The sequence below is a fragment of the Schistocerca americana genome, unplaced genomic scaffold (genome assembly GCF_021461395.2).
Source record: "Schistocerca americana isolate TAMUIC-IGC-003095 unplaced genomic scaffold, iqSchAmer2.1 HiC_scaffold_1293, whole genome shotgun sequence".
Lineage (NCBI taxonomy): Eukaryota > Metazoa > Arthropoda > Insecta > Orthoptera > Acrididae > Schistocerca > Schistocerca americana.
Window position 1 is genome coordinate 27,837 of NW_025725366.1, and position 6,166 is coordinate 34,002.

Below are 6,166 nucleotides of genomic sequence, written 5' to 3' on the forward strand. Positions count from 1 at the left end.
TCATCTCCTGCAGACGTTTCTTGTGCTTGCGCTGTTATATGGGCCACGACCCGAGCGGCAGCGAGCGGCAGTCGAGCAAAGTCGGGACAAGTCGGGACGGGGACAGGGACAGGAATGGTGCGAATGCACTGCAAATTACGCAAACACCTCGTCTGAGGCGAGGCGAGGCGAGGCGAGGCGAGGCGAAGAAGCTCACATCGCCAGCAGTGGCGCCCTCCAACAACACTCTGCCACACCCCGCACAGGCCATACGCCGGTCGGCCGCGCGCCAGCCCTCCTGCGCTGGACACCAGGGACAAGATGCGTCCTTCCGCGAGTGTCGAAGGCTGCACGCGCCAAGCGGATGACAGGAGGTGCAACGAGAAGCTGCGCGTCTCACACACACGGCGGCGCGCCCGCTAATTCGGCAGTCGCTCTGCTGGCACGTCGGATTGCGGAAGGAAGTGCTTACAATTACAATTCTGTTCGTGTTTTATGTTGTAAAGTTGTTAGCTTGTAACGATGTAATGTTAATAAATAAATTTATAAATCTCACAACAACAAAAAAAAAAAAATACACGAAGCGCGTCCTTCCGGCTCATAAGTTTTGGAACTCAGGATTGCGTTCGCGCCAACGTGACAAATTGTCAATAAAAAAGAATGCGGCTGCTTTCGACCGAAAAGTGTGATTTTGTGTGTGTTGGGATAAGAACCGAATGCGAATTCCGCCATGCGCCTACATCATCTGGGCCCCAACGGCCATACCATGTTGAGTACACCGGTTCTCGTCCGATCACCGAAGTTAAGCAACATCGGGCGTGGTTAGTACTTGGATGGGTGACCACCTGGGGAACACCACGTGCTGTTGGCTCCCTTTCATTTACTTTTTTTTTTTTTTTATACCGCCTTCTTTCCATACCACCGTTCTGTTGTGACAAAGATTCTTGCTTAAGCATTTTAATCTACTGTAATGACCATAAGGTGCGAAATTGCAGTAAATATCTCAGTTTGAGGGAGAATGTGCTAACCAAGTTCGCCAGGAAGTCTTTGAAAACGACAAAACAGTACGAATCGGCAGATGTGTTCTGAAATACGTCAGCGCCTGTTGTTGTATAGCGGTGTACAATTCCTACTTCGATATGTAATTATACATTTATTCCTTAGTCGACTCGTCTCGTCTCGTCATCTCCTGCAGACGTTTCTTGTGCTTGCGCTGTTATATGGGCCACGACCCGAGCGGCAGCGAGCGGCAGTCGAGCAAAGTCGGGACAAGTCGGGACGGGGACAGGGACAGGAATGGTGCGAATGCACTGCAAATTACGCAAACACCTCGTCTGAGGCGAGGCGAGGCGAGGCGAGGCGAAGAAGCTCACATCGCCAGCAGTGGCGCCCTCCAACAACACTCTGCCACACCCCGCACAGGCCATTACGCCGGTCGGCCGCGCGCCAGCCCTCCTGCGCTGGACACCAGGGACAAGATGCGTCTTCCGCGAGTGTCGAAGGCTGCACGCGCCAAGCGGATGACAGGAGGTGCAACGAGAAGCTGCGCGTCTCACACACACGGCGGCGCGCCCGCTATTCGGCAGTCGCTCTGCTGGCACGTCGGATTGCGGAAGGAAGTGCTTACAATTACAATTCTGTTCGTGTTTTATGTTGTAAAGTTGTTAGCTTGTAACGATGTAATGTTAATAAATAAATTTATAAATCTCACAACAACAAAAAAAAAAAAAATACACGAAGCGCGTCCTTCCGGCTCATAAGTTTTGGAACTCAGGATTGCGTTCGCGCCAACGTGACAAATTGTCAATAAAAAAGAATGCGGCTGCTTTCGACCGAAAAGTGTGATTTTGTGTGTGTTGGGATAAGAACCGAATGCGAATTCCGCCATGCGCCTACATCATCTGGGCCCCAACGGCCCATACCATGTTGGAGTACACCGGTTCTCGTCCGATCACCGAAGTTAAGCAACATCGGGCGTGGTTAGTACTTGGATGGGTGACCACCTGGAACACCACGTGCTGTTGGCTCCCTTTCATTTACTTTTTTTTTTTTTTTATACCGCCTTCTTTCCATACCACCGTTCTGTTGTGACAAAGATTCTGCTTAAGCATTTTAATCTACTGTAATGACCATAAGGTGCGAAATTGCAGTAAATATCTCAGTTTGAGGAGAATGTGCTAACCAAGTTCGCCAGGAAGTCTTTGAAAACGACAAAACAGTACGAATCGGCAGATGTGTTCTGAAATACGTCAGCGCCTGTTGTTGTATAGCGGTGTACAATTCCTACTTCGATATGTAATTATACATTTATTCCTTAGTCGACTCGTCTCGTCTCGTCATCTCCTGCAGACGTTTCTTGTGCTTGCGCTGTTATATGGGCCACGACCCGAGCGGCAGCGAGCGGCAGTCGAGCAAAGTCGGGACAAGTCGGGGACGGGGACAGGGACAGGAATGGTGCGAATGCACTGCAAATTACGCAAACACCTCGTCTGAGGCGAGGCGAGGCGAGGCGAGGCGAGGCGAAGAAGCTCACATCGCCAGCAGTGGCGCCCTCCAACAACACTCTGCCACACCCCGCACAGGCCATACGCCGGTCGGCCGCGCGCAGCCCTCCTGCGCTGGACACCAGGGACAAGATGCGTCTTCCGCGAGTGTCGAAGGCTGCACGCGCCAAGCGGATGACAGGAGGTGCAACGAGAAGCTGCGCGTCTCACACACACGGCGGCGCGCCCGCTAATTCGGCAGTCGCTCTGCTGGCACGTCGGATTGCGGAAGGAAGTGCTTACAATTACAATTCTGTTCGTGTTTTATGTTGTAAAGTTGTTAGCTTGTAACGATGTAATGTTAATAAACTAAATTTATAAATCTCACAACAACAAAAAAAAAAAAAATACACGAAGCGCGTCCTTCCGGCTCATAAGTTTTGGAACTCAGGATTGCGTTCGCGCCAACGTGACAAATTGTCAATAAAAAAGAATGCGGCTGCTTTCGACCGAAAAGTGTGATTTTGTGTGTGTTGGGATAAGAACCGAATGCGAATTCCGCCATGCGCCTACATCATCTGGGCCCCAACGGCCATACCATGTTGAGTACACCGGTTCTCGTCCGATCACCGAAGTTAAGCAACATCGGGCGTGGTTAGTACTTGGATGGGTGACCACCTGGGAACACCACGTGCTGTTGGCTCCCTTTCATTTACTTTTTTTTTTTTTTTATACCGCCTTCTTTCCATACCACCGTTCTGTTGTGACAAAGATTCTTGCTTAAGCATTTTAATCTACTGTAATGACCATAAGGTGCGAAATTGCAGTAAATATCTCAGTTTGAGGGAGAATGTGCTAACCAAGTTCGCCAGGAAGTCTTTGAAAACGACAAAACAGTACGAATCGGCAGATGTGTCTGAAATACGTCAGCGCCTGTTGTTGTATAGCGGTGTACAATTCCTACTTCGATATGTAATTATACATTTATTCCTTAGTCGACTCGTCTCGTCTCGTCATCTCCTGCAGACGTTTTCTTGTGCTTGCGCTGTTATATGGGCCACGACCCGAGCGGCAGCGAGCGGCAGTCGAGCAAAGTCGGACAAGTCGGGACGGGGACAGGGACAGGAATGGTGCGAATGCACTGCAAATTACGCAAACACCTCGTCTGAGGCGAGGCGAGGCGAGGCGAGGCGAGGCGAAGAAGCTCACATCGCCAGCAGTGGCGCCCTCCAACAACACTCTTGCACACCCCGCACAGGCCATACGCCGGTCGGCCGCGCGCCAGCCCTCCTGCGCTGGACACCAGGGACAAGATGCGTCTTCCGCGAGTGTCGAAGGCTGCACGCGCCAAGCGGATGACAGGAGGTGCAACGAGAAGCTGCGCGTCTCACACACACGGCGGCGCGCCCGCTAATTCGGCAGTCGCTCTGCTGGCACGTCGGATTGCGGAAGGAAGTGCTTACAATTACAATTCTGTTCGTGTTTTATGTTGTAAAGTTGTTAGCTTGTAACGATGTAATGTTAATAAATAAATTTATAAATCTCACAACAACAAAAAAAAAAAAATACACGAAGCGCGTCCTTCCGGCTCATAAGTTTTGGAACTCAGGATTGCGTTCGCGCCAACGTGACAAATTGTCAATAAAAAAGAATGCGGCTGCTTTCGACCGAAAAGTGTGATTTTGTGTGTGTTGGGATAAGAACCGAATGCGAATTCCGCCATGCGCCTACATCATTCTGGGCCCCAACGGCCATACCATGTTGAGTACACCCGGTTCTCGTCCGATCACCGAAGTTAAGCAACATCGGCGTGGTTAGTACTTGGATGGGTGACCACCTGGGAACACCACGTGCTGTTGGCTCCCTTTCATTTAACTTTTTTTTTTTTTTTATACCGCCTTCTTTCCATACCACCGTTCTGTTGTGACAAAGATTCTTGCTTAAGCATTTTAATCTACTGTAATGACCATAAGGTGCGAAATTGCAGTAAATATCTCAGTTTGAGGGAGAATGTGCTAACCAAGTTCGCCAGGAAGTCTTTGAAAACGACAAAACAGTACGAATCGGCAGATGTGTTCTGAAATACGTCAGCGCCTGTTGTTGTATAGCGGTGTACAATTCCTACTTCGATATGTAATTATACATTTATTCCTTAGTCGACTCGTCTCGTCTCGTCATCTCCTGCAGACGTTTCTTGTGCTTGCGCTGTTATATGGGCCACGACCCGAGCGGCAGCGAGCGGCAGTCGAGCAAAGTCGGGACAAGTCGGGACGGGGGACAGGGACAGGAATGGTGCGAATGCACTGCAAATTACGCAACACCTCGTCTGAGGCGAGGCGAGGCGAGGCGAGGCGAGGCGAAGAAGCTCACATCGCCAGCAGTGGCGCCCTCCAACAACACTCTGCCACACCCCGCACAGGCCATACGCCGGTCGGCCGCGCGCCAGCCCTCCTGCGCTGGACACCAGGGACAAGATGCGTCTTCCGCGAGTGTCGAAGGCTGCACGCGCCAAGCGGATGACAGGAGGTGCAACGAGAAGCTGCGCGTCTCACACACACGGCGGCGCGCCCGCTAATTCGGCAGTCGCTCTGCTGGCACGTCGGATTGCGGAAGGAAGTGCTTACAATTACAATTCTGTTCGTGTTTTATGTTGTAAAGTTGTTAGCTTGTAACGATGTAATGTTAATAAATAAATTTATAAATCTCACAACAACAAAAAAAAAAAAAATACACGAAGCGCGTCCTTCCGGCTCATAAGTTTTGGAACTCAGGATTGCGTTCGCGCCAACGTGACAAATTGTCAATAAAAAAGAATGCGGCTGCTTTCGACCGAAAAGTGTGATTTTGTGTGTGTGTTGGGATAAGAACCGAATGCGAATTCCGCCATGCGCCTACATCATCTGGGCCCCAACGGCCATACCATGTTGAGTACACCGGTTCTCGTCCGATCACCGAAGTTAAGCAAACATCGGGCGTGGTTAGTACTTGGATGGGTGACCACCTGGGAACACCACGTGCTGTTGGCTCCCTTTCATTTACTTTTTTTTTTTTTTATACCGCCTTCTTTCCATACCACCGTTCTGTTGTGACAAAGATTCCTTGCTTAAGCATTTTAATCTACTGTAATGACCATAAGGTGCGAAATTGCAGTAAAATATCTCAGTTTGAGGGAGAATGTGCTAACCAAGTTTCGCCAGGAAGTCTTTGAAAACGACAAAACAGTACGAATCGGCAGATGTGTTCTGAAATACGTCAGCGCCTGTTGTTGTATAGCGGTGTACAATTCCTACTTCGATATGTAATTATACATTTATTCCTTAGTCGACTCGTCCTCGTCTCGTCATCTCCTGCAGACGTTTCTTGTGCTTGCGCTGTTATATGGGCCACGACCCGAGCGGCAGCGAGCGGCAGTCGAGCAAAGTCGGGACAAGTCGGGACGGGGACAGGGACAGGAATGGTGCGAATGCACTGCAAATTACGCAAACACCTCGTCTGAGGCGAGGCGAGGCGAGGCGAGGCGAGGCGAAGAAGCTCACATCGCCAGCAGTGGCGCCCCTCCAACAACACTCTGCCACACCCCGCACAGGCCCATACGCCGGTCGGCCGCGCGCCAGCCCTTCCTGCGCTGGACACCAGGGACAAGATGCGTCTTCCGCGAGTGTCGAAGGCTGCACGCGCCAAGCGGATGACAGGGAGGTGCAACG

The 6,166-nt window shown here is 50.8% G+C and overlaps 4 non-coding genes and 1 pseudogene across 4 annotated transcripts; all 5 read left to right on the forward strand.

Annotated features, from left to right (window-relative positions):
* Positions 1-730: 730 nt before the first annotated feature.
* LOC124564212 lies at positions 731-850 on the forward strand. Its single transcript, XR_006970505.1, has one exon. It is a non-coding gene; the product is annotated as a 5S ribosomal RNA (ribosomal RNA).
* Positions 851-1,886: 1,036 nt separating this feature from the next.
* On the forward strand, positions 1,887-2,006 carry LOC124564216 (annotated as a pseudogene).
* A 1,040-nt stretch (positions 2,007-3,046) lies between these two features.
* On the forward strand, positions 3,047-3,165 carry LOC124564210. The gene has a single exon (XR_006970503.1). It is a non-coding gene; the product is annotated as a 5S ribosomal RNA (ribosomal RNA).
* A 1,040-nt stretch (positions 3,166-4,205) lies between these two features.
* LOC124564214 lies at positions 4,206-4,324 on the forward strand. Its single transcript, XR_006970507.1, has one exon. It is a non-coding gene; the product is annotated as a 5S ribosomal RNA (ribosomal RNA).
* Positions 4,325-5,368: 1,044 nt separating this feature from the next.
* LOC124564213 lies at positions 5,369-5,488 on the forward strand. Its single transcript, XR_006970506.1, has one exon. It is a non-coding gene; the product is annotated as a 5S ribosomal RNA (ribosomal RNA).
* Positions 5,489-6,166: the final 678 nt, after the last annotated feature.